The following is a 14,020-nucleotide window of genomic DNA, read 5'->3' on the forward strand; positions in this document are numbered from 1 at the left end:
AGATCTCCCCAGGTGTACACCTTTACCTCTTATTCGTTTGAAGTAGGTTCATTATCTATGGTTTCCTTAGTCATCTGGAAATATTGTGCTTTCTTTCGAAAATGCTTGCTATCTTTGGAGTGTCCAGACATATTGGGTAAAGTGGCAATTCATTTACTTACGCAAAATCAAACATTCTCTCGGAGGTGGTGGGTATTCACCATGAATGCCTTATCTGATGCTTCTGTTGATCTAGATTTACTTTTATCTAATGAAGCTCGAGCAAAGCTGAAAATTCATCAATATGACTGGTGTATGACACAAAATCAATGCTTAAAATATAAGGATTTTGATCGAAGCTTATTTGGTCACAAACGCTTCAGAATTATGGCCGATTATTTAGTCAAAGCTCCAAGCTCAAAACTGCGACAAAAGTTTCTTCGCTTCAGCTTGATTCTTTGGCCAACCTTAGATGTATTGGCTCGTAGGAAACAAATTCCAACTGTTGAAAATCAATGTCGGTTTTGTAAAAATCCTATCCAAAGGGAAACATTGGAACATTGCCTAATCTATTGCCCACTAATATCCACTATTCGCAAGAAGTGTTTCAAAGACTTCTTTGAGAATCAGAATGTGCATATCCAGAAAAACATGTGGCAATGTATCTTCACAACTTCTTCTCTCTCTGTAAAGATAGCTACTGTACAATTTCTGGATGCAATCTTCCCAGAAACGCAATAACATTGTATTTTACTTTTCAATATCACTTGCCATTATCATTATATTTGGCTGTAGAAGGGAGTAATTTTAGAGGTGAAATGAGTTGTGTTGAATTATCATGTTGTTACTTTCTCCTCTGTTGTCTTGTCATGATACTCATGTAATTAGTATGCAAGATGTCTTTCTCCTTCTCTTTTTTCTAAACAGATTATATCGCATTGTCTAATTTTGTACTTGCTGTAAAATTTGAAAGGTTGATTTCATCAACCAAACAAAGAAAAAAAAAGAAAAAAAAATGAAAAAAAGGGTTTTCTCCATGATTTAAAAGGGTCTGGAAATATTCTTGACCATCAAAAAGAAAATACAGTCCTAGTCAGTCCTTAGTAAAAATAAAATGGCCTATACTATTAAACCTAACACCTTCTCTCTTTCTAATACAATAAATGTGTAAAGGGAATGTTTAAATGCAAAAAGGAAAATCAATGGTCAAAAGAAATGTCAGTATGGCTGAGTAGACTCCCTTCCCCACGGCGTAAGGTGGCACACTTGGACCTTGCGACACACTCTGTCGTCGGACACAAAGATTCATTTCATTTCATGGACCAGAGCGCACTTGGCCTTCCACAAAAAGTCACTAGTTTATGGGCTGGACCTCTCGGCTTTCTCTAACTCCAGCCCAGTTCACCTTTTAATTGTAATACAGTTCAACATTAGTTTGTTTCCTTCTAGTTACCACAATTCAGTATAGGTTTTCCTCTGCCGGGCTCAAACCTTTCAATCACAATTTGTGGGGGTTACCTTCCCCAAGCTTCAATCACTCCTTCATAGGCTTCCCTCCGTCGGGCTCAAGCCTCCTTTCACTTTCCTTCCGATTTCGAAGACTTTCGAAACTGCAAGGCTTTTGCTCTTACCACAGCATGACCACTTTGACCTTCTTTCCTCAAACTTCACCTTTTTCTCTCCTACCCCAAGGCTTCTTGGTAAATGTAGTTTTGAGCACAGTAATTATTTCAAAGTTCAAAGACATCTCTCACATCCAGGTTTCGCTCTGCCGGGATTAAACCTAACAACAGTTCAAATCTTGCCTCTCAGTTTCTTATCTTCCTGCTGCTTCTACGGCATCAGACATTTCACAGAGACTTTCGATAGGGGAATGTCCTTTTACCGGACCACTCTGTTACTTTGTATCTTTAATTTACAGTTCTTCACAATGCTTTGCTTTCTCTCGCATCTTAGAGCCACACACGTAACTTTAATTCGTCAGATATCGTTGCCATCAAGTTTCATTTAACACAGACCAGACTTTCATTGCTTTCATCAACTCACCGGCTGTGTCAATTCTTTTTTGTCTTTCGGGGCCTTGATCCTGAAGTCAAGGCTGATACCACAACTGTTGCTGTACCTCCCCAACTCTGCCGTTCAGCCGGGAGGGCGGCTGATATCCTTGAAACACAAAAGAGGTTTGTCTTTTCTCTCTAGCTGGGCTTCCTTGCGCAACCTTCAAGTCCCTTCGGAGGTAACGATCTCTCGCCGGGGTGACCACGGTTTCTCTCTACCTTGTTTCCGTCCCTCAGCCTGTTGCTCTGCTCCGCCTGTTTCGCCATCACCCTGTAAGAACTGCTCCTTCTCGTGCATCGCCTTGCTCAGAGTTTGTCTCAGTGTTTGTAATGCGTGTGCGAAAATGAGCGAAAACAACATGGTGCCGGTGGGTGGACATTCACTTCCAAACCGCAATGAAAGTCTTCATTTCTGTGGGCTCAGTAAGAAGCCGTGAATTCTGCAACGGTTGCGATATTATATTATGAAGCAGATGAGCTCACCGTGGAAGATAGTTGTTGTATTGTTCGCTCTAGGACGAGCAAAGAAGGGAGTCAGAGCTATGTAGGTGCAGTGATAAGGGGTACTGCGAACGAGCGCGAGGGAGATGAGCTGGGTTTTTCCACTTCTGGCTGGATTTGTCCACTCTTTGCTCAAACGTGTTGGAGATGAGCAGGGTTTTTCCACTTCTGGATGGATTTTTCCACTCTTTGCTCCCCATGCTTGCTGTCTGTCCTTCGGCCGGGGGCAGTTTGTAACCATAAGAGGAGAGGTATTCCTAATGAAAGATCATAGAACTGGAACGCTGGTTGATGAAGTCTCGCTGAGAGGGAGCATGCTCCGCTCCAGACCCCGTTAGCATGTGTGATCTCTCTGCCTACCTGCCTTGGGACTGGGTGGTGTCGTAGTCGCTGAGATTAAGTTTTCTCCTGCAACTGCACTAACGGTGATGTAGATTCTGTGTGACTATCCTCGTCTGTCTGTGTCTGTGTATAACCAATTATATTCTACTTTCTGGTTATTTGTGCGCATATAACGATTGTGAATAAAGGGCCTGTAAAGATCCATCTATATCCTAACTATTGGTCTAAGTGTCATTTATTGCCTCCATGAGTCCAAGAACCTTTGGTTCTGTGTAATAGGGCAAGTGATTCTGAGGTCATTACACGTGTCTGAAAAGCAAAACATAGTGGCGATGTGAGCAGGGTCTTTGTGCTGATATTGATGCCAAAGAACCCGACGAATCTGAAGCTTTGGACTCTGAAAGGCAATTTTCTTTTTGCATTTGGGGGAGATAGTGGGTGTGTTTTAAGGTATTGTTGATAGGGACGTGAAATATTAATCAACACTATGAGTTCCCTGGTTAGTAAAAAAGGAAGCTCCGCAGGCGGAGACTCTCCTGAAGTGATGATCCCAGGGTGGTCAAATGGTCCATATGACAAATTGGCACAGACCTGGGCGTGTGCTGCAGGTTTGAGTGAGACCTGGGATACGAGTATAGGAGAGGTGAATCCCGCCGAGGTGGCGGGTCGCCTGCAACAGGTGCCGTTGGAAAAAGTAAAGAGTGTTTAGCCTTAGGTAGATGAGGTTAGTTTTTGTTACATGCGTTCAGAAGGGTGCATCTGCAGAATGTAGAATTGTAGGCAAACATCCTGAGATTGGAAAAGGAGCTGGCTGCGGAACAACAAATTGTGTTAATGCAGCAGCTTCAAATGAAGTTATATCATGACAAGGTGGATAAATATCAAGCAGTAGCTGAGCGAGCTACTGTAAGAGTCACCCGATATGAATATTGAAAGAGAAGGGGGACCATGAATACCTATAAGGTAGCAACAGTGATTGCCTCTGCAGAGGTTGATTGGGACCCCGACCAATGGGATGGAGATGTATTCGATAGTACCAGTTCAGAGAGTGGTTCGGGAAAAGGAAGTACTGTCCAAACCAGAGCCTGGTCAGAAGGAGTTGACAGTTAAACCAGTTATGCGCAGGCGAGCTGGGCCAAATCCAAATAATCCCGGAGGTGGGTTAGTGGACTTGACCACGTTAGAGGATTATTCCCAGCAGGAGGTCAGGGAGATAATTAACATATTGAAACAGAGGGCTGGTGAGCCTCTGTTAACCTGGATGGTTTGTTTATTTGACAGAGGTGCGGCGGGTCTTCGGGTAGACGCAACGGATGATGCCAGGTTCCTGCCATTGTCGCAGGAAACACATATTCAGGAGGTATTATGTGTAGGGCCTCCTCATGATTCCGACGGGAGTGTCATTTTTACAGTTAGCGGCCCAATGGTGTAATCGCAAGTATCTGATTACATCGGACTGGCCTAGCGAGGAGAAGAAATGGAATACATTGAGAGCGGCCATTCAAAGGCTGATGGAGCATGGGGGCACTGTTGAGCGCAGAGCCGCATGCAGGACTCGACGTGAGCTCCATGGGCAACCGTCTGGGTCCGGCTTAAGTTCTCCTTGTAGCCGACCCGGTTCACCGCCAAGAGCAGCATGAACCTTTGGTCCACGAGGTGCTCAAAGATCAGAAAGATTTATGCTACAAAGCTGGAGTAACACGATGTCGCAGCTTGCTACCCATTTAGCCCATGCTGGAGATTCCCGGAAGTGGGTGGGTTTCGGTGCATCAGCAGAGAGGAGCTGCGTGCCATGTCCGCACCGAACAAAAGTCACTGAGCCGTAAACCCTGATCCGACAATGCTACGGTGAGGCTGAGGACACCGTGGGACGAGCCCTGTGCGGCCCCGTCCACATTCCCCATTACCGTGGGTGAGGAGGTGCGGTCCTCGGAGTCACGGTCGGGGCAGGCTGCCCCCACCAGAGGCACATCGCTGCGTAGCTTTCCTGGACCGCCCGCTCCTGTTCCCACGATTCAAACGCAGGACCAGAGCAACACACTGCTACGAGAGCGTGGGGACGCTGTAACGAGATGCCGGGCTCTCTTGCATGGGATTGCGGGGTGCCTGGAAGTGTCCCACTGTGGCACTGTGACTCACCAGAGCAGAGGAGGAATTCACAACAGGCCGCGAGGCTCACTGGACCGGAGCCACAGGGTGCCTGGAAGCGCCCTGCTGAAACGACAGATTCCCCAGGCAGAGGAGAAGCCTGTGAAGGTGGGGATCTCCTGACGCGGCTTGCCCAGCACAGCAGGCTACATTTGAATGGGGACTGGGCACCGCGGCCCTGTTGCCTTGACATCACGCTGCTAGACACTGCGTGCTGCGGGGCCCCCTGCTCCCTCCCAGCTGAAGCCCGCACATGAGTTAAGGGGACTCCTCCCCAGGTCAGGACACTTGCCCCTCACAGTGTTGAGGAAAGCTAGCGCAGCATTGCATCCTGTGAGGGCAGGGTGACGGTGGGGGAAGCAGGACTGTGCGCTGATGGCCCCTCTCACTGGGGTGTAAAACGCCATCCTGCAAGTTACTACGGGACGCCCAGCACAGCATTAGCAGCGTCACGTCAGGGCACAGCACATGTGGCCTCATCCCATAGACTGGTATAAGCATAACTACTGCTGTATGATGTTACTACGCTTGAAGTGAGATCCCTTAGCACAGCACACTCACGTGCTTGCCGAAGAGAGAGACCCCAAGGAAGGAACAAATTAACAGTCCTCTGTGTGTGTGAGTCTAGCTAAAACTGCTACAGTGACATTGTTGGTTACAGATGTAGGTCAGACCATAGAGCGGGCATTACCCACACACTCAACTAGAACCAGTCCCACTTTGACCGGAAGGACTACATAACCTGCTTGGCTGACCCTCGGTCTGGGGCCTTTATCTGCTGGAGCTGGCTGCTGGGCCCTCAGACATATAGTGCCGATCACGGCTCCTGGTGAATAGCATACTGCCCGCATAAGACACGCAGGAGCACACTGTGGAATTGTAGGTGCCCTCCATGTCACCTGTGACAATAAGTGGATACCTCTCCCTGCAACAGCGATTCTATTCCACTCGCCCCAACGAACAGGATAATGGCCAAGAGGGCGCCCAACAAAAAAAGTGGCATGATTGTAAGATTTACAACACCTGCTCCAAAGCTAACGTGCACACCAGCCGCACCTGCGACCAGCCTGGACATGGCGGGATCACCTCCAACCATGGACCTGCAGGAGGTCATCACCACAATGCAACAGGGTTTCGCGGCAATGAACGACAAGTTGAACGGCATTAACATAAACATTAATATAATGCAAACGCAGATGGAAAAAACAACGCAATGCATCACAGAAGCTGAGTCGCGGATTGGCACAGTGGAAGATACGGTGGAAAACCTTCAAAGTACTGTGACAGCCATGGAAAAAGACTTGGGCACAGTCAAGTTGAAGTGTGAGGATGTAGAAGCGAGGTCTAGGAGGAACAATATATGCATAATAGGGGTACCCGAGGATGCCCTGAGAGGGCCCATAGAGCAAGCGGTGGAGGACATCCTGAAAACCACGATTGGTGGTCCCAGATGTTTACAGTCGAGCGAGCACACAGATCGCTGGCTGCGAAGCCTAGGCGTGGTGCCTCTCCCCAACCTATTATTGCTCACTTGATGAACTACAGGGATAGGGACTTGGTACTAAGAGCGGCCAGGGACAAGAAGGAGATCCAACTGGGTAACGATGTGATAAGAATGTTCCGGACTATACTTTGACGGTCCAACAAGAGAGGAGAACATTCCTAGGAGTGAGGAAAATACTTAGGGAACGCCAGGTCCCGTATGCTATGCTGTACCCCGCAAGAGATTCCAGTTCAACTATTTCTTCACATTTCCGGAGGAGGCAGCATCGTTTGTGGAAGCTAATATCTCCTTACCCGGGGAGCAGTCTGAGGTCGTACCGGATTGACATTCAGACAGGCTGTATCTTCACAGAATGCTATCCCTGCCAGCACTATATTCATGCCTTTGAGATATACGAGTGACCAGTAGTCAGTTTGTTAAGCATGTAGAGGTTGCTGAAGACATAATATAAAAGTTGCTGACCATAATCATATATGATGCAAACTGTAACCCATAGCACCAGACGGTATTCATAAGGTGTGATAGAAATATAAGGGAACACTGTGACAGCGGTGAGCCGTGGTATTATTCATGTGTAACAAATAGCCGGTACTCCCGGTCGCCTAGGAAACAGTAGTCCCCAATGCGAGTGCATAGTTTAGTTAACTTAGTTGAAGGGGTCGAGGGGCTAGCTGGGTTTGGGGGCAACATCGTCGAAGTTTGGGGTACTATGAGGGTGGAGGAGGAGGGTATGGTTTTAAGTCGGGGTGAAAATGTTAAAAAACTGCACAGACAAACTGATACAGGTAATGGTCACAGCATACACAGACACGAATTGACGACTCACGCATCCCGTTACATAAAGGGCGATGGCTGAGGGCAGACACACTGGTATTAAGCTAATGAGCTGGAACGTCCGGGGTCTTGGGCACCCAATGAAAGCGCGTAAGGTGGCTTCATACGCAAATCGACAGGGGGTACAGATTCTCTATCTGCAGGAAACACATTTTCAAGAGTAGCAAGCGTGTAAATTCTCCCCGGCTGGGTTGACTACTGCTATTATACCTCATACTCCACCAAGGCTAGAGGGGTCATGATCTTAATCCATAAGACACTCCCTTTCACGCACTATACACCTCAAATCGATGAACATGGTAGCTATGTACTGGTGCATGGGTACTGGGGACGGTGGAAGTGTGACTAATAAATGTCTATGGTCCAAATATAGATGACACCCACATTTACAACAAGCTATTTCAGAGATGTGCTGCATATCCTACGGCACATATACTTTGCGGGGGAGATTTTAACACAATACTTGACACTGATCTCGATCATACGTCGTCCACTCCCAGACCCCTGTCTGGTGCGGCTCGCATGCTGCACATACATATAACTGATCTGGCCCTGAGGAACGCTTGGCGCACACTGCATGGGACACGTTAGTCCTTCCCGTTTTACTCCTCCGTGCATGATATGCATTCCCGCACAGACCTGTGGTTACTGTCTGACACTGTTATGGCCTGGGTGACTGGGGCCCAGATCCTCCCCAGGACATTGTCGGACCACTCCCCTGTGACACTTAATATAGACATGTCCGAGGGTGTGCCTAGAAGGGCGCAATGGCGCTACAAGCCGATTCGCTCCAGGACCCTGTGTTCAAAATGAATATGGCACAACATATCTCGGATTTCTTTTGACATTACCGACAGCTCAGTTGCCGAGCAAAATACCCGATGGCAAACATTTAAAGTCTATATAAGAGGCATAGCAATGTCCACTGAATTTGGAGTGATGCAGGATATTAGGCGGGAACTCAAGAGAAACTAAGAGACTATAGCCCGTTTAAAGGCAGAATATGTGGCCACCCCATCCCCCCAGGTCACTGCTGAGATCCAAACACAGCTAGAACGTTTCTGCGACGCTGCAGACAGAGAGCTTCGTTACTTTGACAGACCTATGGCTGCTCGCAGGTACGGTGAACAGGAAAGGCCGGGCAAACTCCTGGTACGACTGGTGCGCACCGAAAAGGGCAATTTATCCATCCAACGCATTGCCAGGCGAGACGGTCTGGTGGTCACTAAGGCTGATGAGGTCAGTGGGGTGTTCTATGAATTCTACAGCAGCCTATACTGACCCCATAGTGAAGCTACTGAGAACGAGATTGACGACTACCTGTCCGCGATACGTACGACATTACTGTCGGAAGAAACACGCAATATAAAGACCTCCCTGGGGGGAAAGCACCGGGATCCGACGGGCTCGGAGCTGAACTCTACAAGGAGTTTGAGGAAGTACTGGCACCCGGCCTCCTGGCAGTATGGACTGAAGCCCTGGACACTGGCATTCTCCCTGAATCCATGCGCAAAGCCATCTTAACCCTGCTCCTGAAGCCCGGGAAGCCCCCGGAGGACTGCAAATCCTATCGACCGCTATCCCTCATAAACACTGATGTGAACATTTTCGCCAAAGCTCTAGCTTCCCGACTCAACTCGGTGATGCCATACATGGTCTACGAGGATCAAGCAGGGTTTGTACTAGGGAGATCGACAACCTCCAACATACGCAGGTTCTATGGTGTACTAGCTGGGGTCCCCACAAATTGTAAGGCAGTCGTCATATCCCTGGACATGAGGAAAGCCTTTGACACAGTGTACTGGCTGTTTCTATTTAGGGTGCTCCACAATTACGGGTTTGGTCCCAACTTTATTAAGTGGGTGCGACTCTTATACATACAGCCGCATGCTAGGGTACTGGTGAATGGCACGCTGTCTGAGGTGTTCAGGCTTGCAGGGAGAACTAGACAAGGATCAAGGATGCCCGCTCTCCCAGTTGTTATTCGCTCTTGTAATCAAACCATTAGCTGACTTCATGAGGATTCAGCATGCCAGAGCGGGTATCCCCATAGCTGGGCATGCGGAACTGATCACCCTATACTCCGATGACATTCTGTTATTTGTCAGAGACCCAGAGACATACCTCTGCAGAGTGCTGGAGGTGGTCCAGGAGTTTGGTAGGTATTCTGGCCTGAGATTTAATATATCTAAGTCAGATATATTCCCACTGACAGACGGCATGCCCCCCCCCCCAAGGGACCTATTTGGTCTATGCTGGACTCCACAACAGATTAAATACCTGGGGGTGGAACTGGCATGTCCGGCTAGCTTAGTTCGCACCTTCAATTAAGAAGCACTGACCACGGCACTATGCGCTAAACCAGACCGGTAGAACCATCTCCCTATCTCACTCATGGGCCGGGTAACGCTGGTTAAAATGGCAATACTACCCAAGGTATGCTATCTTTGCGGTACAATACCGCTGTGGCCAGGCAGATCCTTGTTCAAGAAGATATCTGCGGCCTGCTCAGCCTTCGTGTGGAAGGGTGATGTGCAGGCCAACTGGCGTCGTCTTACACAGACATATGAGAGAAGGGGGCTTGCTGCGCCAGATTTGAGGTATACTACCTATCAGCCTAAGCACAATATGCCATGCACTGGATCACAGAGGCGCTGCATACCCCTTTTTCTGAGCTAGAGACACAGGGGAGACACAAGGCCACATTACTACACGGGATAGCAGCAGGAACGTGGGGGAATAGTGACCACCTGAACCCTAGACTGGCTACTCAGCAGGCCTGGGCGAAACTGACACACCACCCTCGTGGTGCAGTATTGTATAGCCCCCTCATGCCGATCTGGGACGCGCCCTACTTGACTCATTCAACAGACATTGCACTTTCCAAAAATTGCAGGAGGCAGGTGTTATGCGATTTGGGGACTTGTACCATAATGGCATATTCAGGTCATGGGAGGAGATTATATCGCAGGTCGCTGACTCTCCATTCCGAAAGTTACAATATCTTAGACTTAGGTCTGCTGTGGCGGTGACGTGGGAGGGATTCCTGCATGAGCCGGAGTAAAACCCCTGTCTCAACTATATAGCCGCCACCGGAACATCCAAGAAAACTGCCTCTGGGCTCTATAAAATAGCAATGGAAACATGAAGGGTGCTACTGCCTGACATTAAAGGGGAGTGGGAAAGAGACCTGGAGGTCGAGTTCTCAGACTCTCATTGGTCTCATCTATGCAATCTTACCAAACAGGTGTCACTCAACTCCAGATTCAGGTTAATACACTTTAAAATACTGAACAGGATACACTCCAGCCAGCACGTTTGAAGAGAATGTACCCAACACATACAAGCAGATGCCCTAGGTACCATAGCACGGAGGAAGATTTGTCACATATGTTGTGTCATGTGGGACACTTTCTGAATATTGGTGTGGGATCTGTAAGGCACTAGAAGATATGGTGGATCAACCTGTAAATTGGGACCAATCTGTGTGTATATTGGGATGTGTACTCAAAATGAATGCAGTTTATCGCAGGCTTATAAATATTGGGCTGCTTCTGGCCAAGCGTACCATCTTGATGAGATGGAAGAGGGAGACACCCCCACAATAGAGGAATGGATACAGGACATGGTGTGGGCAAAGGACCAAGGGGAAGTATACCGTGGCCTACACCTCAGCTCTAATAAACCAAGAGATATATGGGGGGGGGTTCCGTCGATACCTGAGTGACAGAGCCGAAACTGGTAGCAGTGATGATGAAATGTTGTGAGTATTTCTTGTATGGTGTCTGTAACTAGCATGTATTACACTATCTGCACTAATGTGAAATCATTATGTCTTGTTTAACATTGTCTACTGTGCAACGTAAATCAAATATCTTTTTAAAAAAGGCTGTGGGAGCATGCCATGAAAGAAGCCATCCATGTTGAGACTCCTCAGCATATGGGGGTAGTAGCATTATCAGTCTCTTCCCGGAATGCCATAATTCGGACTGCTCCTACAGCATACAAAAATGTAATTCTGACTCTGTTGGTGGGGATGACTGATAAGATAACGGATGAGGTGGTAGATGCAATCAGACATATGGCAGACTGTAGAGAATAGCATTGCTTGGGAGCGCGTGCCGTCAAGCGAGCCTCTGTCTCCTTGTTATGATTCCAGGCAGAGGGGTTCGCGTGATGGCAGCGACGGTTAGAGGAAGGCAGCTGAAGGAGTGGTTGTTCCGGCGGGCTTGCCGTATTAAACTATAAGAAGTTATCCACACTTACCGCCTCGCATCTTCTTTACATTTGGCAACAAGGATTTCAGGCAAGCCCGCGGCAGGAAGCAACCCCGCAGCAAGACACACATGTCCGTTGGTGTGCTCCGGCGCCTCCTGCCCCCCCCCCGGATCAAGGGGGAGAGCGCAGTGAGAGGCACCGCCGGGGCCTGCTGCCGACTCCTTGTACTGGCGAAGGCTCACCGAGGGATCGAGTAGTGCAGCGAACACACACCGGCCCCGCTTCCCGTCAAAGAATAATCCTTCCAGGTGAGGAGGGGCACTGGGAGAGCAGAGAGGAGTTTGCATCAAGAAAGGGGCGGTCTCTCTCATCATAGGGCAGCGCAGAGTACAGCGGAGCATTCACGGACCCACGTCCCCTCGGCACGCCCATAGCTGCAGAGGAAACAGGAAAACAGGCCCAACCGCCCCACAGACTTAAATGTAAGCAAACACGCCCATAGCTGCAAGGAAAACAGGGAAACAAGCCCAACCACCTCACAGACTCAAATGTAAACAAACTAATGTTTCACAGAACAGAGGTGTGCTGAAAAAGAGCAGTACAAGATAGAGAGTGGAATACCTGGAACATGAAATTGATGAGTTTGATGTGAAACCAAAGAAAAGCTTGGTGGAAGCAGTAAAGAGTGCACCAGTACCGTCTAACAAGGATCAAGTGAGATCCTTTTTGGGTCTTGCTGAATACTATCATAGGTTTGTCAAAGATTTTGCTATAGTCTCTACTCCCATAAGGATGATACTCAAAAAGGGAGTCAAGTTTGAATGGTCTCCAGAGTGTGATGCAGCATTTGAAAACATTAAGGAAGCGATTAGCGAAGCTCCCTCAATTGGAAGGTTCGATCCATATGATAAAACAGTGTTGGTAGTAGACGCAAGTATACTGGGTCCTGGAGCAACCTTAGTACAATATGACAATGATAAAAGGGAAAGAGTCATTGCATTTGCATCAAGGGCATTGAAGGGGGCGGAGTCTAAATATTCTGTTATCGAAAGAGAGACCTTGGCTATGTTCTGGGCCATTATGCACTTTAAGTACTTTTTGTGGGGCAGGCAGTTCATTGTTAGATCTGACCACAAACCGCTAGTGCAATTATTTGAAAGTGGGAGGTGGGCTTTAGGTTCACCCAGGATAAATAGGTGGGGTCTAGGCCTACATGCATATAACTTTGAGGTGAGTTTTCTGCCTGGAAAAAAAAATGTAGTGGCGGACTGCCTATCCAGGATGCCGATTGAGGACACTGAAGTTGAGGTTGGTGATGGTGGAATGGAGGAAGCAGTAGTAGCAGAGGTCATGGGCGCGATCAGTCAGGAGATATGGTCGCAGGGAGAAGTTTCTGATCAAGAACTTAAGTTACTCAAGGAGTGGACAGTGAAGGGATGGTCCCAAAAGAAAACTTTGGAAAGAAAATTTGATGTATGGTGGGAGCTCAAGGAAGAATTAAATATTTTTGAGGATAAACTAAGTAGGGGGAGGTGTATTGTTCCTCCTGAGTCTGTCAGGTCAAGGTTGCTAGAACTTGCTCATGAGGGTCACCCAGGGGAAGGAGCTATGAAAAGAAAACTTCGTCAGAATTATTGGTGGCCACGGATTGACAAGATGACTGAGAAGTGGGTGAAAGACTGCCTGATTTGCCAGACGAGTGACAAAACTAAAGTTGTGCGTGAGACTCCTATGATTCCAAATCCTGTTCCTATTCAACCTTGGTCCAAAGTTGCAGTGGATATCATGGGTCCAATAAGGGGTTTAGGAGGAGGTCTAAGGTTTTTGTTTGTGCTAATTGATTTTCATTCAAAATTGGTTGAATGGGAGGCGGTCAAAGAAGTCACAGCTAGAGAATTGATTCTTGGAGAAAGTATTTTTTAGAGCAGGGGTGCCAACGGAACTTGTTTCAGACAACGGGGTTCAGTTTGTGTCAGAAGCAATGAAGAAGTTTCTCAGTAGTTATGGTATAAGACACATCAAAACTGCGTTGTATGACCCAATGGCGAATGGTCTTGTGGAGAGGGTCAACCGATGGCTGAAAGAAGGGTTGCAATTAGCTATGAGAGGGGGGCAACCATGGAGAGAGGTTTTGAATTTGTTGACGTGGAGTTATGGAACCACCCCACATTCAGTGAGAGGAGTGTCACCTTTCGTGTCTCTGAAGAGTAGGGAACCAGGGACCAAATTGTTTCCGGCTTGGTTAGGGATAGCCAAAGTGGTTCATGTGGATAGAGAACAAATAATGAGACTCATCCATGCCAGCCAAGAACAAAGTACAGCTGATTTCAATGCTTGTGAAAGAGTAAAGGAACGTGAGTGGAATGTGGGAGAGAGGGTGTACGTAAAGAATCCCAGATTGGTAAACAAATGTTTTGAAAGTAAATATTTGGGGCCA

Source organism: Ambystoma mexicanum, unplaced genomic scaffold (assembly GCF_040938575.1).
Source record: "Ambystoma mexicanum isolate Mex_15411 unplaced genomic scaffold, UKY_AmexF1_1 Mex_scaf60, whole genome shotgun sequence".
Taxonomy (NCBI): domain Eukaryota; kingdom Metazoa; phylum Chordata; class Amphibia; order Caudata; family Ambystomatidae; genus Ambystoma; species Ambystoma mexicanum.